This window comes from Giraffa tippelskirchi, chromosome X (genome assembly GCF_054371585.1).
Source record: "Giraffa tippelskirchi isolate mGirTip1 chromosome X, T2T-mGirTip1v1.2.pri, whole genome shotgun sequence".
Taxonomy (NCBI): Eukaryota; Metazoa; Chordata; class Mammalia; order Artiodactyla; family Giraffidae; genus Giraffa; species Giraffa tippelskirchi.
Window position 1 is genome coordinate 147,498,246 of NC_137289.1, and position 24,263 is coordinate 147,522,508.

A 24,263-nucleotide genomic window follows, 5' to 3' on the forward strand; every position below is an offset into this window, starting at 1 on the left:
ATGTATATTGTACATGCATATACACACACATATATATATATATATCTAGGCCGTAACCAAAGCTCATGGGTGTTACAATAACCAAACTCCCTCCCACCTAGAAAGTAGCCCCCCACTTCGCTGCAACTAGAGAAAGCCCATGCAGCAATGGGGAGCCAGTGTAGCCAAAAATAAAGTCATTGATTTTTTTAAAAAGTTATCCAAACAGCTTGAACGATACAATGGATGCTTCAGAGGACAATACACAGTCCACCAGCCATCTGCGTACAACAGACAGGACAGCCTTTAGACAACAATCAGAGAAGGGTGACTCCTGGCTCAGATGTCCTGTCACCCACTATCACCTCTGGTCAGCCAGGGAAAAGCCAACCTTGGGCCTGCCTCCCATTGAAGCCATTGCGTCTCTTACAAGACAGTAAAACTTCATTCATGGCAACTCGCACACACCGCCTCAGTGTTTCATTCCAAAGAGCTGAGGAAACAGTTGAACGTATTTTTTTTTTTTTTCTTACTAAAACTTCCTGAAATCTAGCATCCGAAGACCCACTCGAAACCAGCTGGTACCGATTTTTTTTTTTTCCTAAAAAAAAATTTTTTTTGATGTGGACCATTTTTAAACTCTTTATTCAATTTGTTAAAATACTGTTTCTGTTATATATGTCCTGTGTTTTTGGCGGTGAGGCATGTGGGATCTTAGCTCTATGACCAGGGATCGAACCCACACCCTCTACAGTGGAACGCCAAGTCTTAACCACTGGACCATCAGGGAAGTTCCAGTGGTACCTATTCTTTAATAAATAGGTACCTATTATTTAATAAATATCCACCACCTCATTGAAACAGAGAATTAAAGCAGCTATAATTTATTGCTAATATCTAAGTGCCTTTGTCCATCTGGATTCACATTTAAAAGATTAATTAACAAGGAGCTCTATTTGCAAAGTGCCCTGGGGCTTCCCAGGTGGCGCTAGTAAGTCAAGGACCTGCCTGTCAAGGCAGGAGACAAGAGATGCAGGTTTGATCCCTGGGTCGGGAAGATTCCCCTGGAGGAGGCAACAGCAACCCACTGCAGTATTCTTGCCAGGAGAATCCCATGGACAGAGGAGCCTGCGGACTATAGTCCATGGGGTCGCAAAGAGTCAGATACGACTGAAGTGACTTACAGAACATTTGCAAAGTGCCTTAGACAGGATGTGCTGTGGTCTCCCCAGAGAAGGCAGCGATTTCACCTGTGCGAGCAAATGCTCCAAGGATGGCACAGCAATTAGGAATTGCAGCCTTCCAAATGCAAATGTCTGAGCCAATCCTGTCTCCTGAACCCCGCTTCTCCAATTCTTGACAGTGTCCTGAGGGAACATGGGTGATGATTTTAGACTCGTGCATCTAAGCTCTCCTCAAACTTTCTCCATCACAAAGCCAGGTCTGGGCGGACAGACAGAGGGGACCAGGGATGAAATGCCTGCCGCCTGCAAGGGCATCCAGGAGAACGCCCCAAAGCATCTGGGGGTCACGCCTCTTTTGGGAAGCTCTGCTTTATGGATCCTTCCTTCCCCCATTTCCTTCTCACTCGCTTTTCTACCCACGTGGGATATGAAAAGCTACTCCTGCAGTTTTCATCCTTGGCGTGGCGTTGTCTCTCCCCAACTAGATAGATCATCATCATTTGAAAAACACAGTGAGGTACCCCCGCGTACCAGGTCAGCAAGGACCAACCTGTAGTCAGTCCTCCACCCAAACAGGCTTCCCGAACCCTGGCCCAGGACCTTGGGCTGGAGTCTGCTGAGCCCTGGTCCAGAAGTCAAGGAAGATATTAACTTTTGCAACATACAAACACATGTAACTGCTCATTTTGAGAGGCACCCCGTAGGCGATGACGACAATGCTAGGGGACGGATTTCACTTACATGGGGGAGGGTCTAGGGAGGTTTTTGAAACAATGGTTTTAGTTACTTTTCTGCCCTTCTCTGTTGAGCTGCTAGCGAGAGCAATGGTCCCTTGTGATCATCCACGTGTGAACCAAGTGCATCCCCACAGATTGTCATTCAAAGTCTTGACAGTCCCAGGGGGAAAAAAAAAGAGTAAATTCCCTAGTGGTCCAGGGTTAGGATTCTGTGCTTTCACTGCTGTGGAAAGTGAAAGTCACTCAGTGGCGTCCGACTCTTTGTGACTCCACGGACTGTATAGGTCAGAATACTGGAGTGGGTAGCCTTTCCTTCCTCCAGGGGATCTTCCCAACCCAAAGATCAAAGCCAGGTCTCCCGAATTGCAGCAGATTTTTTTACCAGCTGAGCCACCAGGGAACCCCTCACTGCTATGACCCGGGGTTCAATTCCTGGTAGGGAAACTCAGATCCTGCAAGTTATACAGCACTGTCAAAAAAAAAAAAAGTTACCATATGATCCAACAATCCCACTCTTGGGGATATGTCCAGAAAAGATGAAATTTCTAATTTGAAAAGATACATGGACTCCAATAGCAGCACCATTTACAACAACCGAGGCATAGAAGCAACCTAAATGTCCATTGGTAGATGAATGGATAACAAAGATGTGCTACACACACACACACACACACACACACACCATGGAATATTACTCAGCCATGAAAAAAAGAATAAAATGATGCCATTTGCAGCCACATGGATGGACCTGGAGATTAACCTACTAAATGACATAAGTCTGACAGAGAAAGACAAATGATACAGACTTACTTACAAAACAGAAACAGACTCACAGACATACAAAACAAACTTATGATTACAACAGGCCACAGCGGGGATAAATCTGAAGTTTGGGATTAGCAGATACACAGTAGCATATGTAGAAACAACAAGGACCTACTCTATAGCACAGGGAAACTATATTCAATATCTTATAATAATCTCTATGTATAACTGAATCCCTCTGCTATACACCTGAAACTCTGTAAAGCAACTATGTTTCAGTTAAAAAAAAAAAAAATCTAACCAACCATCCCCTGGGGTAGGAAAGGGTAACCCACTTCAGTATTCTTGCCTGGAAAAATCCACGGGTGGAGGAGGCTGGTGGGCTACAGTCCATGGGGTAGCAAAGAGTTGGACCCTAATGAGCAGGCACACAACCAGCCATCAATGTTTAGGTTCCTCCAAACACTAAAAAAGCTAGTGTATGACCCTGTCATCCCACTCCTGGGCATATGTCCAGAGAAAAACATGATTTGAAATGATACACACAACCCAATATTCATTGCCACACTATTTACAACAGGCAAGACATGGAAGCACCCTAAACGTCCATCGACAGATACATGTGGTTCATATACACAATGGAAGATTATTTGGTTTAGTGAAACGATGTCATCTGCAGTCAGACAGACAAAGAAAAATCTCATTATGATATTGCTTACACGTGGAATCTAAAAAAAAAAAAAAAATGGTACAAATAAACTGATTTACAAAACAGAACAGATTCACAGACTTAAGAGAACGAATTTACGTTTATCAGGGGGAAAGGATGGGAGAGGGACAGACTGACTGAGAGGTAGGGATGGACACGTACACACAGCTATATTTAAAACAGATAACAGACAAGGACCTACTGTACGGCCCCGGGAACTGTTCAGTATTATACAGCAACCTAAATGGGAAAAGAATTTGAAAAACAACAGACACGCGTGTATGTATACCAAATCACTATGCTGCATACATGAAACGTACGCATTATTGTTATTGTTAATCAACTATGTTCCAAATTAAAAAAAAAAGAAAAAAGGTCCCGCTGTCAGCAAGAAGACACACAAACTGTAATGCACACAAGAAAAAATACAAATGTGCAGATAATATCAAAGAAGTTCAACTCTGCTAGTCACCAAGGAAATGCAGGTCAACAAGGAAACAGATTTGCCTGTCAAGTCACAGATTAAAAAAAAAAAAAAAATTTTTTTTTTTTAATTTATTTATTTGGCTGCCTGGGGTCTTTGTTGTGGCATTCGGGCAGTTGTGGTGCACAGGCTTCGTTGCTCTGAAGCATGTGGCACTCAGTCCCCCGACCAGGGATCAAACCTGCGTCCCCTGGCATCGCAAGGCAGTTTCTTAACCCCTGGACCACCAGGGGAGTCCCAAGTCACAGACTTTTTAAAACATCTACCGTGGACAAGGCTTCGGGAGAAGCCGGATCAGCCGAGGGGGGCGCTGGTGGTGGGATATAAAAGAGACCCACCTGCTGGAGGGCAACTTGGGGAGGGGGCATTTTCCAAAAGACGGCTTGGCAATTCCATGTCCAGGCTGTCCTCCTAAGGAAATGAAGGAGAGCAGCAGTATTTCACCACGTATGCCTGCTGCGGTACAACCTCCCACTGGGAAAGTCTGGGAACACATCCCTCCAAGTCCACAGTGTTCCCACTGGGCAGCCGGATCTTAAAGAGTGCCCGGCACCACAGGCGTACAAGGAAAAAAACGCTGTTTACATCAAGTATATAAAGTGTGATCACATGTTCCAAAGGGGACACACTGCTCTCTCTGGATGTGACGCTGGGGACAGTTTTCACTGTCTTCCTTCTGCCTTCCAGAACTTCCATATGTTTTTATATCTTATTTATTTAAAATTTGGGGGGGCCACACAGCTTGGCATGTGGGATCTTAACGCCTCAATCAGGGATCGAACCTATTCCCACCTGCAGTGGAAGGTGAGAGTCTTAACCACTGGGGTTAAGGGGTTAGGGGTTCCCTGGTGGCTCAAGACGGTAAAGAATCCATCTGCAACATGGGAGACCTGGGTTCGATCCCTGGGTTGGGAAGATCCCCTGGAGAAGGGAATGGCAACCCACTCCAGTATTCTTGCCTGGATAATTCACTGGACAGAGGACCCTGGCGGGCTACAGTCCTTGGGGTCGCAAAGAGTCAGACAATGCTGAGCGACTAACACTTTTACTTTCAGAATAGCGTTAGCATCTCTGTAAATTAAGAGAAAACCATCTGCTTTAAGCGTCTCCCTTCTAGCACAATGCCGGTGACCCCAAATTTTGAAAATACCGTATCTCAGAATATTGTCTGATTGTTACTCAGCTGAACTATATTTAGAAACAGGTTATTTACTCAATAGGTTTCAGGTATATATTGTATATAGAAATTTTACTTTATTCCTATATGTCTCTCAATCATATGCATTTATGTGTGCACCAGTACATACACATATACTTTACATGCTTGTGTGAATACATATATAACATGCATGCATGTGTGTATACATATATATGCAGGTGTGTCTGTGTGTACACGTGTTAAATCCCTTCCTTGAATTTCCAGTTATTATACTTAATAAAACTGTACATTTTATTATTATTATTATTTTGGCTGAGTCACAAGGCATGTGAAATCTCAGTTGCCCGACCAGGGGCTGAACCCACACCCCCTGCATTGGAAGGCAAAGTCCTAACCACTGGACCACCAGGGAAGCCCCATTGTTATTTTATTTTGAATGGCCTCCAAATATGTTTAAGAGCCCCCTGGCTGGACTTGCATGTAAAGCTGCACCCAAGAGAACTTCATTTGCTAGCAGCTAACTTGATCACAGAACACCTAAGTAGGTATATCTGGCAAGCACACTTCCAATGCATCAAGAACCTCTTGCAGACAGAAAAGCCAAGTCTGCTGACAAGAGCCCATTTTATCTATAAACGGATCTCAAAGATACTACACACGAATGTGTGTATGTGTGTGAGAGAGAGAGAGATATGTCTTCACTCACATGAATATCGGTAGCAAATGACCACAACAAGACAACCCACAAATCTGGATGTGTTACGTAAGGGGAATTTAAGCTCCCGGCTTCTCTTTCCGAGAATCGAAAATGATCATGGCTAAACGGGTCCTTAGAAATCATTTAATCCCAACTCCCTATTTCACGGATGAAGAAACAGAAGGGCACATCCACGCAGGCTTGGGACCTGTGTCCACCGTCTCTCAGCCCGCCTAAGAGGTGCCCGCATCTGTCTCGCCGCCCCGGAAACCCACGTGGCAATTCCCCCCCACCGCACTCCTGGTGCACTGGCCCTGAGACGTGACAGCGAGTGAGAGAGCAGGTCTGGCATCCGATACAGGTCGACACACAGGCTGTGCTGGTCTGCAGGATCTTTTATCACCCTGGGTGCCAGGAGCCAGCAGGAACCCCTACCCAGACGAACATCCAGCCACACGGCATGCGAGGACTCCCCGATAGGAAGCTGTGTGAATCCACACTGCCGTATTTGCAATGGATGACCAACAAGGACCTGCTGGACAGCACAGGGAACTCTGCTCGGGGTCATGTGGCAGTCTGGATGAGAGGGGGGTTTGGGGAGAATGGATACAGGTATATGTATGGCTGAGTCCCTTTGCTGTCCACCTGAAACCATCACAGCATTGTTAATCAGCTATACTCCAGTACAAAATAAGAAGTTAAACACACACACACACACACACACACACTCAGAAGCTGTGTGAATCCACTCTCTCGAGCCCCCGTTTGCTTCCTATAAAGTGAACATGTACTCCACGTTGTGAGGTCCAAGATACATAGGTGAGAAGCCTTTGTGAACCTCAAGGAGTGAATCCTGAGGATTCTCAGAGTCTTTAACGGTGAAAAACTACATAACTTCAGGATCTCTTCAGACAGCCAGGGGTGTCTACAAGCCCTCCCAGAAATGACTTGTCTGTTGAACCTACCAGAAGGAAAGTCAGAAAACACGACGGGCCACGGACCAGGGAGAGACAGGCTCACCTGGTGGACACAAAACCCCAGCTCTGTTTCTGGTGCTTCCCCACCCACCCCTTGCTAAATTTTCATGTGTACAATAGGAGGAGAATTCAAGGCAGTGAGGAGTAAGGCAAATGCATGCTGAGGGCCACATGGAGTATTAGCTCCCCCAACCTGCAAGACCCCAAGGCGGCTGGAAGAACAGTCAGTTTATGCCAAACACCCACCCATCAGCATACATCTACAGGGTCACGTGTCACCCCAGCTGGGCAGGACAAGCCTTATCCAACGTGTATGGTCAACACCAATATGGATGGTGATTTCTAACACTCCTTTTTAAAAAAAAAAAAAAAACAATTATTATTTTTAATTGGAGGATAATTGCTTTACATTGAATACAGAACTAATACAGAAACATTGCGTTAGTTTCTGCTGTGCAACAATGCGAATCAGCCATCTGTATACATGTATCCCCTCCCTCTTGAACCTCCCTCACTTCCCCCATCCCACCCCTGTAGGTCATCACAGAACACCGAGCAGTGTTCCTTGTGTCATACGGCAGCTATTTCACCCACGGTACAGTATAAATGTTAATACTCCTTTAATAAATGGCTTTTCTGTGCTTTGTTCATGCATTCACGAATGACAATATTCCCGCAAATATTTTCCCCTAAGTGGTATATGTTTGCTGGGTTCGTGTGTGTGTATGTGTGTGTGTGTGTGTGTACGTGAGAAAAACGGAAAGGATGCAATGTCTCTCCACTATGCTTAACAGAAATAAGCACAGAGACATCCAAGTTTCTACCCTCCGGAAAATAACGCTTCTGCAATGTAATGATAAAAAAAAATATTTCTAATATACACCCTCAAAGATTCTGGTTTTCAAGGAAAAAGAAACTATGTCTATAACATTCATCAAAACTCGACCCAGTCTTTTTATTTATTTTATGACATGGTAACGTATTGTTTTCCCTTCATTCATTGTGTAGGTCTTCAGACAATGTACACAGCAGCAGGTTGTTATGAACGCTGCCAGGTAGCTTTCTGAAAACCTTCCTCCAAACCCCCTTTCCTCTCGGCATGACCACCACTTCAGGCAAGATCCACTTCAAGGAGACTCCCACCCAGGGGAGTCAGGTCCCGCAGAGCCAGACTGCGGCACTTTCTGCGGCCACGCTCGCCAAAGTGTGCTTGAGCAAAGCAAAACCGTTTCAGTCACTTAGAAACATAGCCAAAATTAGTAACACGTTTCCTTTATTACAATAAAAAAGGCCAAAAAAAAAAAAAACCCCAAAACCAATCCCACAGCCTATATGCAGCAAAAACTCGTCAAGACTGCATGTCTCTCGATGGGCACAATCCAAAAAGAGCACAAATCCAATCATTGCAAAATGCTCACAACCTACCTCAAGCACTTTTCTCTATTTACATTTTCTTTTTTTCATTGCAATCAGCAAGCTAAGAGCGAATTCAGCCACCAAGCATTTTTTTTTCATGACTCAACATGCACACCTGATTTCCCTGCCTTTTTTTTTCCTCCCCCATTCTGCTGTTGCTGACTCACCATTTCCTCTCTCCATCCACGTTCAAAGCCTCCTGTTGTGAAAATGCTTATTTTGTACTGTTATGGAAAAAAAAAGGGCACAGCAAGCAAGCGTCTTCATGCAGGGCTGCCGCCCTCCCGCCAGCCTCCTGGGGGGCCCTGGGGACCCCTGGGCAAGGGAAGCAGGTCTGCAGACCCCACTGAGGCACGCGCCCCCCCCATGCCAAGGGCTCCCAGTCACCCGGACGGCTCGCTGTCCGCAGCACAGTCTCAAGAGCCCACGTGTCTACTGACGCGCGCGCGCACACACACACACACAGCACAGGCTCCCGTGCTGGCACACCCGCGTGACTGCACACAGACTGAGCTCCAGTGGACTCTGCACCCCCATCTGCACGATTTAACCATCAGGCAGAACAATACACGCAGGAAGTGCATCTGCAGGTCTCCCCTAGATCCACCCCCTACCCCCAACACACACACACCCCCACCTGGCCCCGACCGCCCCCCCACCCCCCGGAGCCGGCGACATGCTCTTCAAGGCAGGAGAACAAAAGGGGCGCAGGCAGCTTGCAAGTCTGGAAGGCAGCCTTGCCCTGCAGATGCCTGGAGACTGGGGCGGCGGGGGGTACCCGGTGAGCTTACCCGCGATCTGCCCGCCGCAAGCGCGCCTGGCGGCCTGACTGCGTCCGCTGCCGCCTAGCGATGGACAAGTCCACGCAGGCTCCCTCCGACTGCAACCCCGGGGGCCTCGGGGCTCACCGGTGACTTCGCTGGCAAATCCCGAGGCCAAACCCCCAAAGCCTGGCCCTCCAGGAGCCTGTCTTCCTCTTTTTATCACTTCAAAGTGATAGGAAACACAGGAAAAAAAAAAGCCTGCCTGTTACACAGCTCTGTCCGTTGACTGTGCTGCGTTATATCCTCTAACTTGTGCCCATTCAATCTCACAACCTTAAGGTCAGAGGGAACAATGAAGTTGAAAAAAAAAACCAAACCAAAGCCAACATGCAACAGCCCGTTTCCTGTCTATCTGTGTTTTGAGGGTTTATTACACACTGGATAGGAATGCCATCGGAACAACTAACAGAGTGTCTCCAGAAGTTTCACTGCCTAGAAGGCACTGCATGCAGACCACCGAGGGGTCGCAGGCTGACCCTGACTCACCCAACCCGTCCCTTCACAATGATCTGTATTTAAAGTCCCTGCACCCCCTTCTCCCCAGGCTCACCCTCCCCACCAGAGGCCCTAACAGCCCCTTCCCACACAGACTGCCTTGACCCTCTCCAGCCCGGCACTTACCCTTCAGGTCTAAGGTTCACCACGGGCTTCAACCGCTTCAAAATGCACCCCAATTAACTTTTGACTCTCGCTCGCTGAAACAAACAACCCACGCCACTTTGCAGTATCCCCTGATTTAAGGCTATTTTCGGCTTCCCTGGTGGCTCAGACAGTAAAGAAGCTGCCTGCAGTGCAGGAGATCCGAGTTCAATCCCTGGGTTGGGAAGATGAAGGGAATGGCAACCCACTCCAGTGTTCTTGCCTGGGGAAATTCCATGGACAGAGCAGCCTGGTGGGCTAGAGTCCATAAGGTCGTAAAAAGTCAGACACAACTGAAAGACTAACACACACACATGGCTATTTTACTAAAAGTGACTTTTTTTTTTTTTTGGCACCTGCTTGATCTTAGGCACTGTGTTGCTCCATTTCTGTTACACAAATTATACATTTACATAAATCTGCAAGGAAGGTTGTTGCTATGTTTATCTCCAGGCAAGAAGACTAACGAGTGAAAGTCCCTCAGTCATGTCCGACTCTTTGTGACCCCATGGACTTTATAGCCCATGGGATTCTCCAGGCCAGCATACTGGAGTGGGTAGCCTTTCCCTTCTCCAGGGGATCCTCCCAACCCAGGGATCGAACCCAGGTCTCCTGCATTGCAGGCAAATTCTTTACCAGCTGAGCCACCGGGGAAGCCAAATAATGTGTTAATAAGTAAGTATGTTATTTACCCCATTAAATTTTAATAAAGTAGAATTAACCCACTGAAATAATGTTCTAATGTCACAGTAAGTCGGGAACTGCTGAGGCAAGCCACAGATATCAGGAAGCCAACTAAAGACAGGTGGGCGTGAAAGAATTCTGATGGTGATAAGGCAACCAAGTACGTTAGGTAAGTCTATGCACGTGCTGAATATAAAAGTTGATATTTGGGAACTCTAGGGTTTTTACATTGTTGTTTAGTTGCTAAGTCACGTCTGACTCTTGTGACCCCTTGGACTGTAGGCTCCTCTGTCTATGGGATTCTCCAGCCAAGAATACTGGAGTGGGTTGCCATTTCCTTCTCCACGGGATCTTCCTGACCCAGGGATCAATCCTGGGCCTCCTGCATTGGCAGGCGGGTCTTTACGGACTGAATCGCTAGGGAAGCCATGTTCCATGGAAGACAAGTTATTGGGACGTTAATTAGCAAGCTTAGCTTGCCTCATGCAACCACACGGAGAAGAAGAGTGAGGATTTGAACCTGTTTTCCGACCCCAAGGCCCACATTCTTCACACTTTTTTTTTTTTTTTTTAGTGATTTTATTTATTTTTGGTGGTGCTGTGTCTTCATTGCTGCAGACTTTCTCTAGCTGCAGTGATCGGGGGCTACTCTCTAGTTGTGGGGTGTGGCCTTCTCGGTTGGGGTGGCTTCTCTTGTTGCAGAGGATGGGTTCTAGGGCACACGAATTGCAGCACGTGCAGCTCCTGGGTTCTAGAGGACTGGCTCAATAGGTGTGGCACATGGGGCTTAGCTGCTCCGCGGCACGTGACATATGCCTGGCCAGGGATCGAACCCGTGTCTCCGGCATTGACAGGTGGATTCTTTACCACTGAGCCTCCAGGGAGGCCGCTGCACACTGGTTTTCATCTCCACGTATTATTTTACCAAGCCCAGGGCCCATCACTATCCGAGGGCACCACCTATCCAAGGCCAGTCGCATATCTCAGAGCACAGCCCAGGGCCGTCCATATAACAGGCATCCACGAAGAGCCTGGTGGCTGAGAGGGCCTCCAACACACTTACCACTCCCAAAGGTGTGTTCCTGGGGGCTCCTCTGGGTGGTCCAGGGGCTAAGACTTCACGCCCCCAAGGCAGGGACCCAGGTTCAATCCCGGGTCAGGGAACTAAGATCCCACATGCCGTCCCTAGGAGTTCGAATGTCCCCAACTAAAGACCCCACAGGGCACGGCTAAGAGCTGGTGCAGCCAAATAAATAAGGCTCGTACCTGACATTTACAAGCTAACTCGAAATGCCTTGAGGAAAGCCACTCCAACACTTCCTTTTGGAATGCTTTTAGATTTACAGAAAAATTACAAAAGAGCATTCCCTACACCCGTTTCCCCTGCTGTCAACACATTAGTATGTTTGCCATAATTGTATGCCATAATTAGTACAATTGTCATTAGTATGTTTGACTAAATTGCTAAGTCGTGTCCGACTCTTTGCGACCCCTGGGACTGCAGCACACCAGGCTTCCCGGTCCTCCACTATCTCCCGGAGTTTGCTCAAACTCATGTCCACTGAGTCAGTGATGCCATACAACCATCTCATCCTCGGTCGTCCCCTTCTCCTCACCATAACTCCCATCTTGGTACACTGATATTAACTGGAGTCCACCCCATATTCAGACTTTCTTCATTCGCACCTACTATTCTATGTTCCCGGACCCCAGCCAGGACACCCCATTTCATTTACCAGTCACAGGCTCCTCCCATCCAAGCGACAGCCTCTGAGATGGTCCTTGTTTTCCAAGCCCTCCACAGTTTCCAGAAGGACCGTGCAGGCAATTTGCAGAATGTCTCAGCTGGGATCTGTCTGATGTTTGTGTCGTGATGACCCAAGAGTTGTGGATTTGAGGGGCGGGGGGAGTTGGAGAACAGAGAGGTGAAATGTTCTTCTTATCCTCAAATACAGGGACCATGCTGTCAATACAATGATCTCCACGGATGAGCTAGCGGGGTTAGCTACACCAGCTTCTCTGTGATCACATGGCCTCGCCCCACCATTTCACCCCAGCCCCTGTGGAAGGAGCTCAACAAATGCAGCCCAGGTATAAGACAGAAGGGCTCAGCTCCCCCCAACACACCCCATCCCACCCCCAAGGGCAGAAGACCTACAGAGATTCACAACTCTTCCGCACAGATCTCTTTCCTTCACTTCTAATGTACTCGATCACTTGTGTCTATCGGTGTGGATTCAGGGATCGTTTACTACTATTATTTTTAATGTTTATTTCAAAACTTTGTTTATATTTGGCTGTGCAGGGTCTTTGTTGCTGCACGGGCTTTCTCTGGTTGCGGCAAATGTGGGTTACTCCCCACTTACGACGCGTAGACTTCTCACTGTAGCGGCTTCTCTTATTGTGAAGCACAGGCTCCAGGGCTCGAGAGCTCAGTAGTTGTGGTGCACACGCTTAGTTGCTCTGTGGCATGTGAGATCTTAGTTCCCGGACCGGGGATCGAACCTGTGTGCCCAGCATGGCAAGGCAGCTTCTTAACCACTGGACCATCAGGGAAGCCCGGGGATATTTTATACACTCCTTTATATACCACTTTATTTCACAGTAGTTTTGGTCACAGGAAACTCCAAGCTGGCTTCTGTGTCCCTTTGACAAATCCTCATGGTTACAGAGTTTTGTCTGTGTATGTGTGTCTGTCTGTCTGAGTACTTCCTTACTTTTTGGATACAGCACATTGCAGACTTCGTTTTGTATACTCCCGGCCCCAACCCTAGACTTGGCCATTCCTCCAAGGAGCCCTGGATCTTTTCATAGAGAAGCAGAGACATCACTTTGCCAACAAAGGTCCATACAGTCAAAGCTACAGTTTTTCCAGTAGTCACCTTCGGTTGTGAGACTTGAACCATAAACAAGGCTGAGCACCGAAGAATCGATCCTTTCCAACAGAGGTGTTGGAGAAGACTCTTCAGAATCCCTTGGACTGCAAGAAGATCCAACCAGTCCATCCTGAAGGAAATCAACCCAGAATATTCACTGGAAGGACTGATGCTGATGCTGAAGCTCCAATACTTTGGCCACCTGATTTGAAGAACTGGCTTACTTGGAAAAGACCCTGATGCTGGGAAAGATTGAAGACAGGAGAAGGGGACAACAGAGGATGAGATGGTTGGATGGCATCACCAACTCAATGCACATGAGTTTGAGCAAGCTCCAGGAGATGGTAATGGACAGGGGAGCCTGGCATGCGGCAGTCCATGGGGTCACAAAGAGTCGGACACGATTGAGCGACTATCACTTTCACTTTCATATTAGAAACCAGAATCTGGCAGCTGCTTCTGCATTATGAAATCCATTTTTAAGAGAGATCCTCAATGAATGATTTCTAAAGAGAAAGTATTTTTATCATGTTAAGGTTTATCATCGGGTTTTCCTACATCCACGTTTCCTACAATGAGGCCAACTTATCAGGCATATCTGCTCAGAGCTTATGCTTGGCTAACGCCATTAAGACTCAAAGTTGTAAATACCCGTAATAAGTGGAACACACATCTGCTTTTTACCTGATAAGACATTTGTGCCCTTGAAAAAGTCCACAAATAAGAATGGAACAGAACATGGTAAGCACCCTGGCATGCATACATCCCAAAGGAACTGTTCCTCTTATCTCAGCCTCTCAGACAAGCCTGGTAAAGCCTCAACCCGTACCCAAGTCACTTCACGTGAATGGAGACCTCATGGTCCGTGAATCTCAGAAAGGAGGCTCCGCTCTCAGTATCTTTAGCTGTCTTATTACACGTCCTTGCTGTGAATGGGCCACAGCCACATTAACCAAGCCAGAGACCAATGAGATGAAAACGATGAGAGATGTGGCTATCAACACTGCAGAGAACAGCACCAAAAACATCTGGACGGATGACCACTCAGGCCCCACCTCCCGTCCAGGAAGCATCCTCACTGAGCCCCATCCTTTAGGCCCCTGGCCAAGTCCCAGGGCTGGCAAGTCCTCTCTGTCCGGGTTTTATGGGAGCAGATCCACACCCAGCCCTTCAGGGACCATCCACGCCTGCTCCCAGGTCACAAAGGCAGAGCTGTCAGCGTGATGGGAACACTGAGTTACTTGAGGGCCAAAGTGTTTACCATCTGATCCTTTGCAAAGTTTGTTGACTGACCTCTGAGCTAGAGCTGATACTCTCAGACTGGAGTCACACACAACCTTGTTTCTTTTTTTTGTTTCCAACCACCCAACAGAAATTTTATACCAAAGTGGGTATAACTAATTTACATTCTAATGATCGATATGTAGAAATTCTATTGATCTACTTAGAACACATGGTCTCAGCTGGGTTAGATGTGTGACAATTTAATGAGTGAAAAGTAGCATTTTTATTGCAGTCGTTCTTTTAAAACTGTATTCAAGGACAGCTGATTTATCATGCTGTGTTAATTTCTGCTGTACAGCAAAGTGATTCAGCTATACATATAAATACATTCCTTCATATTCTTTTCCATGATGATTTACCACAGGATATTGAAAATAGCTCCCTGTGCTCTAAAGTGAAGATGGATGTAATGAGCAAATGAATGGTGTTAGTACAGCTCAGCCTTCTCAAGCATCTTAAAGCAGAGTTCAGTTCAATTCAGTTCAGTCACTCAGTCGTGTCCGACTCTCTGCGACTCCATGAATAGCAGCATGCCAGGCCTCCCTGTCCATCACCAACTCCTGGAGTTTACTCAAACTCATGTCCATCGAGTTGGTGATGCCATCCAACCATCTCATCCTCTGTCGTCCCCTTCTCCTCCTGCCTTCAATCTTTCCCAGCATCGGGGTCTTTTCCAGTGAGTCTGTTCTTCGCATCAGGTGGCCAAAGGATTGGAGCTTCACCTTTAGCATCAGTCCTTCCAACTGAATATTCAGGACCGATCTCCCTTAGGATGGACTGGTTAGATCTGCTTTGCAGTCCAAGGGACTCTCTCAAAGAGTCTTCTCCAACACCACAGTTCAAAAGCATCAATTCTTCGGCACTCAGCTTTCTTTATGTGTTCTACAACAGGACCTTGTTTATCCATCCTGTATAGAACAGTTTGCATCTTCTAACTCCAAACCCCTAATCCTTTCCTCTCCCACACCGACCCCCTCTGTAACCACAAACCTGTTCCCACATAGCCTCATTTTATATCAATTAAAAAAAACAAAACAAAACATTTTTTGTGGATTTCCAGCATTGATGTGATTTGAAAAACTGAGATGAAGCTCATTTACCCAAAAATTCACCCTCTGACAGTGTCCAGTTTAGCAGCTTTTAGTAAATTCACAGAGTTGGCCAGCATCGCCACTATCTCATTCCACGATATTTCCATCACCCACACAGGAGCGCCAGACCACTGGGACAGACCGCCATCCCCCAACCTTCACCCACCTCCCCCGTGTCTCCACGGATCTGCCTGTTCTGGGCAGCGTCCATGCGCAGAGTCATGCAACGAGAGGCTTTTTATGATATTGTTAAACATGTCTAGTTTCCTCGTTTTTACAGCTCTTAGACGTAAAACACAAAGTGTTAGTCGTGTCTGACTCTCTGTGACCCCACGCACTGTGATCCTCTGTCCGTGGGAATGTCCAGGCAAGGATACTGGAGTGGGTAGCCATTCCCTTCTCCAGGGGACCTTCCCCACCCAGGGATCAAACCTGGGTCTGCTGCACTGCAGGCACAATCTATACTATCTGAGCCACCAGAGAAGCCATAAAACATAAAACAGATATGCAAGTGACATGACAGCAGAAGCATTAAGCCAACGTTTATTTAACAGCTTTGCTGGGAATGAACTGTTACTGTCACGGCCCTAGACACCCCACTTCTTGTAGGTGCAGTTACCGTGGCTTCCCACATGCCACATAAGGACTCACTGCTCCCCTCTGCAAGGACAGGAGCTACAGCTCTGCTGGCAGGGAACCCTGAGGGCTCATCCCTCATATGTGGACAGCCTGGTTCTCGGGTGAGCCTGAACTCAACTTTTTGTCCCTGCTGGGGATGTTCAGCTCATCATTTCCAACAATGTGACCCAAACACACACAAGACGTGACCGTGTACACCGTCCAGAACATCCTGGTAAGAATTCTAAGATTTCTCAATGGGTACAAGCTTTCCCTTTGGGGTGATGAGAATGTTCTGGAAGTGGATGGTGCTGATGGATGAACTAATCCCTTTAGGGTAATGAGAATCTTCTAGAAGTAGATGGTGGTGATGGATGAACTAATCCCTTTGGGGTGATGAGTATGTTCTGGAAGTGGATGGTGGTGATGGATGAACTAATTCCTTTGGGGTGGTGAGAACGTTCTGGAAGTGGATGGAGGTGATGGATGAAGTAGGCCCTTTGGGGTGGTGAGAATGTTCTGGAAGTGGATGGTGGTGATGGATGAACTAATTCCTTTGGGGTGGTGAGAACGTTCTGGAAGTGGATGGAGGCGATGGATGAAGTAGGCCCTTTGGGGTGGTGAGAATGTTTTGGAAGTGGACGGTGGTGATGGATGAACTAATCCCTTTGGGGTGATGAGAACGTTCTGGAAGTGGACGGTGGTGATGGATGATGAACTAAGCCCTGGAGCCCTCCAACCACTGCCCTTACAATGCTCCCTTCTGAACAACTGGGAGTCACAGACAAAACGAGCCAGTAAGCAAACCTGCCCATCCCTCAGCCTGGCTCTCCATTTCCGGAAGTCGCATGGCTATAAACACGAGGAGAGAATGTAGTTACAAATGAAGACGTTAAAAACAGCTCCAGACTCTGACCCCAGGCCTTCCCACAGCCGCTGCTCCCCATCTCTGGGAGCACGGAGGTCTGTCCGCAAGGCTCCGTGCACAGGAGATGCTGCACCACCCAAAGGAAGCTGGACTCCGCCCTGGAAAGTTCAAGCTTGGCCCTCACCTTGTGATCATCGCAGTGTGACTTCCTAATTACCCGGCGTGGAGGTTCAGAAGGCAAAGCTTCAACTGCCCCCTTAGCTCCCTGACTTCAGGCCAGAAAAGCAAGCAGCACATTAGGGTGGAACAGTCTCCTATTATGAAACCTTCTCGTGAGCAGCCTGTGAGTGCAGGGAAGGTCAGTCCTGTGCATGGAACGAACGCATCAACACCAAGGGGAAGAGGGTGGCTGGGGAAACTGGGAGATTGACACATACACAGTGTTGACAAAGAAAGTGGGAAAAACATAGTGAAAGCGTCAGTTGCTCAGTTGCATCTGATTGCGACCCCATGGACTGTAGCCTGCCAGGCTCCTCTGTCCATGGGATTTCCCAGGCAATGATACTGGAGTGGATACTCATTCCCTTCTCCAGGGGATCTTCCCGACCCAGGGATTGAACCCGTGTCTCCCAAGTTGCAGGCAGATTCTTTACCATCTGAGCCACCAGGGAAGCCCATGCACTATTGATGGAAAAGTTAAAGTCACTCAGTCGTGTCCGACTCTTTGCGACCCCATGGACAGTCCATGGAATTCTCCAGGCCAGAATACTGGAGTGGGTAGCCTTTCCCTTCTCCAGGGCATCTTCCCAACCCAGGGATTGAACCTAGGTCTCCTGCATTGCAGGCAGATTCTTTACCAGCTGAGCCACCAGGGAAGCCCATGCACTATTGATATAATGTATAAAATATATAACTAGTAAGAACCTATTGTATAGCACAAGGGAACTCAGTGCTCTGTGGTGATCTAAATGGGAAGAAACTTTTTCAAAGACAGATATATATGCTGATAGATATGCAGATAGATATATATGCTATCTGCATCTATACACATACCTGATTCACTTTGCTGTACAGCAGAAACTAACACGACATTGTAAAGCAACCATACTCCAATTAAAATTAATTAATAAAAAAAGAAGTCAGACTTGGCATCGGGCTCTGGACACCAAGCCACCTCTCAGGGGAAGTCGTACAGGGAGGTGACCCTCAGCTGGACTTAAGTGTGCTGATGGATTTACTATGAAAACACGCTTTTCCCTAAAGAGCGTAATTTCAAACAGATTCCACCTTCTGGCTGTTACTGGGGTTAAGGATTCATTCTTAAGTCTCCACCACGACACCCCCTTCTTCTTCCACGTGTCCCAACAAAACACAAGCCTGCAGGTCAGAGCTGGCCGGCTGGCAGCAACTCCTCCTGGCAAGGGCGGAGGGGGCCGGGAAGAGGCTGGGGGCGGGAACTTGCCAGAGGGCACAGTGCCGGGCTCCACCCCACAGGAATACTCTGCAGAACTTCCCAGAACACAGACCTCTACAATTTTTCCATGTACCAAGAGGTGGGGGTGGGGATGGTTTCTGGATGATTCAAGCACATGGCATGTATGGTGTACTTTCTTTCTGCAATTATCGCATGTGATAAATAAAGGAAATATTTGTATCATACAATTTCCTTGTGATAAATAAGGAAATATTTGTACCACTCACAGTAATGTACAATCAGTGGGAGCCGTGAGCTTGTCTCTCTGGAACTAGATGCTCCCATCTGGTGGAGTGATGGGAGATATAGACAGCTGAGCTTGTCTCTCTGGAACTAGATGCTCCCATCTGGTGGAGTGATGGGAGATATAGACAGCTGAAGGGTGTTGTCGGGAGCCGTGATAGGCATTACTGACAAAATGGAGGCACGGCCCCAACCCCCTCTCCTCATCCCGCAGGCACGGTCCCAGGATGAAGGAGTTAGGTCTTGTAATTCTGACTTGCCCTTTCCTTCCTCCGGTTGAGTTGGCTGGAAAGAATGTTATAATCCATAACGTTAACTATTGACATTTGTTCAACGATCTTTACAAAGAATGCTCCAGGATGAGCACAGAGGCTGCAGCCTGAGTCATGGGAAACATTGTTATCTGAAACCTGCCTGTAAGGGGAATGTTTATGGCAAAAGAAGTTTGCTGAGTTTAGGGGTTAGGAATAATTAAGAATAGTTAGAAGCTAAAGGTTTAAGGTATGTTGTAGTGTTGGCATATTTTACTATAACTTATGGAAACTAGGTATTTTAGAGATACTAATAGCCAAAAGCCTTTTTAGGAGATGATGAGCTTAAGTTACTAGGGGATAGCAGGATTTAAAGAGATAAGAAATAAACTGAGGAATGTAATATACAGCCCAGAGACAAACTTGAGTTACAATGTTATCACAAGGACACTTAGGAAGAAACTCTGAAGGACAACAATGATTTATGGAGACAGTAAATATGGGTGAGGGGAAACTGAAGATGTCATACCTCTGATTTAATGCTTTTGCAAAAATATAAAAGAAAACCTGATGCTTAAAATAAACATGCAGGCCAGTGCTTTGAGAGAGAGACTGCATCATTTTCTCCACCGAGATGCAATCCAAATGAGTGAGAGGCTGCACCATTCGCCGACCCCGTTCACCCCTTCAGGGCGATTCCCTGGCTGCCGGAGCTGGACTCCGGCAGGGTGTCTACTCTGTAACTGGGCTTCCCTGGCGGCTCAGCTGGTAAAGAATCTGCCTGCAATGCAGGAGACCCCGGTTCAGTTCCTGGGTGGGGAAGATCCGCTGGAGAAGGGATAGGCTACCCACTCCAGTATTCTTGGGCTTCCCTGGTGGCTCAGCTGGTAAAGAATCCACCTGCAAGGCGGGAGACCTGGGTTCGATCCCTGGGTTGGGAAGATCCCCTGGAGAAGGGAAAGGCTACCCATTCCAGTATTCTGGCCTGGAGAATCCCATGGACTGTATAGTTCACGGGGTCACAGAGAGTCGGACACGACCGAGCAACTGTCACTCACTCACTCCATAATCTTGCTTTGGTTGCTGTTAGTGACTCAGTGGTAAAAAGAATCCTCCTGCCAATGCAGGAGACACACAAGTTCGATCCCAGGGTCGGGAAGATCCCCTGGAGGAGGGAATGGCAACCCACTCCAGTATTCTTGCCTGGAGAATCCCACGGGCAGAGGAGCCTGGTGGGCTACAGTCTGTGGGGTCCCAAAGAGTCGGACACGACTGAGCACACACACAATACACTGCAGAAAACCCTGCTTCACAAAGATGTTGGAAATGGAAGCAGGCTTTTCAGTGTTTTTGTGGCAATCTCAGGATATTCTGCCTTGACTTGGATCCAGAACGTACGAACATTTGAAGTTTTCTCAAACTTACTTTCAGGGAAACCGTCATTTGCTATCTCAGGCAGTAATGCAAGTGATGAGGAGGGGTTGTAAATACAGATAAAGCTTTGCTCCTTCCCTCCCCTCGCCTGGTTCAATTCCTGCTGTGTGGCCTAGGGAGCGGGGTGAGGGGTTCCTATAGGGTCTGCAGCCAGCCCAGGGCTTGGTGACCCCCGGCTCTACAAGGCTCTCATGTGTGAGAAGCAAGAATCCGAAGAGCTTAAAGCTTAGCTATCTCACAAAGCTTTAACACCTGTACGGTAGTGGCCATCTCACACGCTAGTAAAGTAATGCTTAAAATTCTCCAAGCCAGGCTTCAGCAATACATGAACCGTGAACAGCCAGATGTTCAAGCTGGTTTTAGAAAAGGCAGAGGAACCAGAGATAAAATTGCCAACATCCGCTGGATCATCGAAAAAGCAAGAGAATTCCAGAAAAAATCTACCTCTGCTTTATTGACTACGCCAAAGCCTTTGACTGTGTGGATCACAATAAACTGTGGAAAATTCTGAAAGAGATGGGCATATCAGACCACCTGACCTGCCACTTGAGAAACCTGTATGCAGGTCAGGAAGCAACAGTTAGAACTGGACACGGAACAACAGACCGGTTCCAAATAGGAAAAGGAGTACATCAAGGCTGTATATTGTCACCTTGCTTATTTAACTTATATGCAGAGTACATCATGAGAAATGCTGGGCTGGAGGAAGCACAAGCTGGAATCAAGATTGCCAGGAGAAATATCAATAACCTCAGATATGCAGATGACACCACCCTTATGCCAGAAAGTGAAGAAGAACTAAAAAGGCTCTTGATGCAAGTGAGAGAGGAGAGTGAAAAAGTTGGCTTAAAGCTCAGCATTCAGAAAACTAAGATCATGGCATCTGGTCACATCACTTCACGGCAGATAGATGGGCAAACAGTGGAAACAGTGGATGACTTTATTTTTCTGGGCTCCAAAATCACTACAGATGGTGACTGCAGCCATGACATTAAAAGATGCTTACTCCTTGGAAGGAAAGTTATGACCAACCTAGACAGCATATTAAAAAGCAGAGACATTACTTTGCCAACAAAGGTCCGTCTAGTCAAGGCTATGGTTTTTCCAGTGGTCATGTATGGATGTGAGAGTTGGACTATAAAGAAAGCTGAGCGCTGAAGAATTGATGCTTTTGAACTGTGGTGTTGGAGAAGACTCTTGAGAGTCCCTTGGACTGCAAGGAGATCAGTCCTGGGTGTTCACTGGAAGGACTGATGTTGAAGCTGAAACTCCAACACTTTGGCCACCTCATGCAAAGAGTTGACTCATTGGAAAAGACCCTGATGCTGGGAAAGATTGAGAGCAGGAGGAGAAGGGGACGACAGAGGATGAGATGGTTGGATGGCATCACCGACTTGACGGACATGGGTTTGGGTGGACTCCGGGAGTTGGTGATGGACAGGGAGGCCTGGCGTGCTGTGGTTCATGGGGTCGCAAAGAGTTGGACATGACTGAGTGACTGAACTGAACTGAACTGAGTGGCCAACTTTCCTGATGGCTCAGACGGTAAAGATTCTGCCTGCAGTGCGGGAGACCTGGGTTTGCTCCCTGGGTTGCGAAGATTCCCTGGAGAAGGGAATGGCAACCCACTCCAGCATTCTTGCCTGGAGAATCCCGTGGATGGAGGAGCCTGGCGGGCTACAGCCCATGGGATCGCAAAGAGTCGGACATGACTGAGTGACTCCACTTTCTTTCTTTCATGTCCAAGAAGTTCGTGGTACCAAATTTGACATGCTGATGTCTTTGCTCCACAAAGCAAGGAGAGCTTGCTGCTTCATGTACTGCCAGGTAACCTAAAATCGTCAATACAAGTTCAGCAGCGGGGTCGTGCCAACAGAGAATCATTATTTGCCACAATCCAGAAGTAGCTGAGTCCCACTTCCACTCATGTTCTGGTTAACAGATCAGCAATTAGAGGGTATTAGTTGCTCAGTCCTGTCCGACCACGTAACATTAAAAAATTGACCATTATGCGTCATCACCCCAGTTGTAAGTATGGGTGTCTTTCCCTCCTACGCTGGGAGGTCCTGTGGGCGTGGAACTTCTGTCCTACTTGATCCAGAACCAGAATTTTGAACCTCAGAAAAATGTCCTCAATTTGGAGAGTTGGGGGGAGAATGGATACATGTATATGTAGGGCTGAGTCCCTTTGCTGTCCACCTGAAACTATCACATTGTTAACTGGCTATAGTGAAAGTGAAGTCGCTCAGTCGTGTCCGACTGCGACCCCATAGACTGTAGCCTACCAGGCTCCTCCGTCCATGGGATTTTCCAGGCAGGAGTACTGGAGTGGGTTGCCATTTCCTTCTCCAGGGGATCTTCCTGACCCAGGGATCAAACCCGGGTCTCCCACATTGCACAAAGGTGCTTTACCATCTGAGCCACCAGGGAAGCCCAATTGGCTATACTTCAATATAAAATAAAAAGTTTTTTAAAAAGTTCTCAATTTGATTTACATGAATAATTATCTTGATACTCTTCTGGCACCCTAATAAATACCACAAAAACCAGTTTTCATTATCATGTTTTGGTTAACAGATCAGCAATTAGAGGGCGTTAGTTGCTCAGTCCTGTCCAACTCTCTGTGACCATATAGCCAGCCAGGCTCCTCTGTCCATGGGACCGTCCAGGCCAGAATACTGGAGCGCGTAGTCTCGTCCTTCTCCAGGGGATCTTCCCGACTCAGGGAACCTGAGCCTCTAGCATTGCAGGCAGATTCGTTACTGTCTGAGCCACCAGGGAAGCCCTTATACAGACTGTTTTACATTAATTTATGCAAAACACTGGGCATCTTTAAATCTCTGCATTATAGATCTCAAAGGACAGTCCCTTGCCTGCATTTTCATTTATTTTATTCTCAAATTTAAATGTTTCGAGGGCACTGTCTCTGGCCAGTTACTTCAGAAAATAAAACATTCTCCAAAAGCAGCTGACCGCGCCTTTTTGACATTCCCGTTCTAGAATTTCCCTTGAGTCTCGCCACTCTTTAAAAAAGCCCACACGATGATTCTGAAAATTGCTGGGTTGGTCGCGCAAAAGCAGAAAGGTTTTGGAAGTCACTCCCTCAGAGCGGTTACCCACACAGCCTGCCAGAAGCCAAGACTGTGATGCACACGGCACGTGATTCCCCCTCTCCCTCCCACCGCTATCTGCCCCCCCATCCTCTTCACCCCTCCGCTGCTGACCGTGCCATTGTAACACACACACACGCACACACAGAGTTATGTACAGTGTAGCCATTTATTCCTACTCTTCACAGCAGAGGAGCTAAAGTCCAACCAGTGCAGCAGCGAGAGCTCTGCAGTTTAAAGGTCTGAGGCCGACACCGGGCAGGAATGAAGCCCACCCACGTGTGCAGGGTTGCCTGGAGCAGACCCCCTCCCCACAAGGCGGCACACTCGGGACTGCAGTGGGGCCAGGAGCCGCTCTGATCAAGATGACAGCTGGCACTCCGCACGTGATCTGCTCGGAACCCAGGGTCACAAAGCCCCAACCGTGTGGCTCACTTCCGCAGGTGTGTCGTCCCTCACGGCTGCCGCGTCCCACACCAGCACACACAGACTACTATGTTTGCCCCCTCCGAGCCACCGTACCCTTGTGTGATGCTGCCAGCAGCCAGTTTTAGAGCCAAATGAAATAAGACCCCAGCGCACAAGGCTCGCAAGAGCCAACATTCAACTCGGTCGTTTCTGCGACACAACCTTCAATTTTGAGGTTGATGTTTGAATCTGAGCAGCACATCAACCCCCAGCGACCCTCAAGGCACAGAAAGATCTGCATTCAGTGACCCTACCGTGTACCAATTGGCTTCCATTTCTCCATCAGTGTTTC

The 24,263-nt window shown here is 47.5% G+C and overlaps 1 protein-coding gene across 2 annotated transcripts in view; it reads right to left on the reverse strand.

Moving 5' to 3' along the window:
• The window catches only part of LOC145536631 (protein Shroom2-like), a 144,585-nt gene that overhangs the window by 21,510 nt on the left and 98,812 nt on the right, over window positions 1-24,263 (reverse strand). The window lies entirely within an intron of this gene.